This window comes from Lucilia cuprina, chromosome 2 (genome assembly GCF_022045245.1).
Source record: "Lucilia cuprina isolate Lc7/37 chromosome 2, ASM2204524v1, whole genome shotgun sequence".
In the NCBI taxonomy this organism is placed as follows: domain Eukaryota; kingdom Metazoa; phylum Arthropoda; class Insecta; order Diptera; family Calliphoridae; genus Lucilia; species Lucilia cuprina.
The window spans coordinates 15624216-15625068 of NC_060950.1; positions in this window are offsets into that span (position 1 = coordinate 15624216).

Genomic DNA, 853 nt, shown 5'->3' on the forward strand with positions numbered 1-853 from the left:
AATTACATTCATATTTAAAGAATTTTGTTTAAAGCGAATGCCTATTAAAATTTTCCTCAATCATTCCACTGTACACTATCAAGAAATCTGTAAAATTCCCACAATTATTTACCTGTTAATCGCAAAATAAAGCAGACGTTTTCAAATGTTTTATATTTTGCGGTGAATCAACGCTTAATGACCTCGGTACCAATTTCTAGAATTAGTGTAAACAGCAGTATAACTTGAGTCATAAAAAGCTGACATTATAATTTATTTGCTCTTAATTATAATTAAGTAATGTTAGAAGTAATTAGCACTTGCAAAGCGGTAAATCAAAGAAAACCGAAAAAATGGTTATTTATTTGCATTAATTAAAACAGTAACGAATAACAAATTTTTCACAATCTCCTTCTGATCTCTAATAATTGACATAAAGAGAACTCCCGGAGCCTACGCATACTTTCTCATGTTAAATGTGGTGATTGTAGGGTGCATAAATCCCACCATTATTCTGTTGCAATTTAACAACACCTGTCGTTTATTCGAAAACTATGTGTATGATTATCAATTTCTAGTCAGCATTTGCAGTTAGTTGTATAACTATTTCTTCGTCAGCAAATTATCTGAATAAGCAGCAAATTTAATTAAGACCCATTTAAAGTTAAAATGTCAATATAACGAATATTTTAAGGAGTACACATTGTATGTTTTATTAACGATTATACGTCAGTTCTAGTTCAGTTCTATTTTAGTTCTAGTTCATTTCTAGTTCAGTTCTAGTGCAGTTCTAGTTCAGTTCTAGTTCAGATCTAGTTCAGTTCTAGTTCAGTTCTAGTTCAGTTCTAGTTCAGTTCTAGTTCAGTTCTAGTTC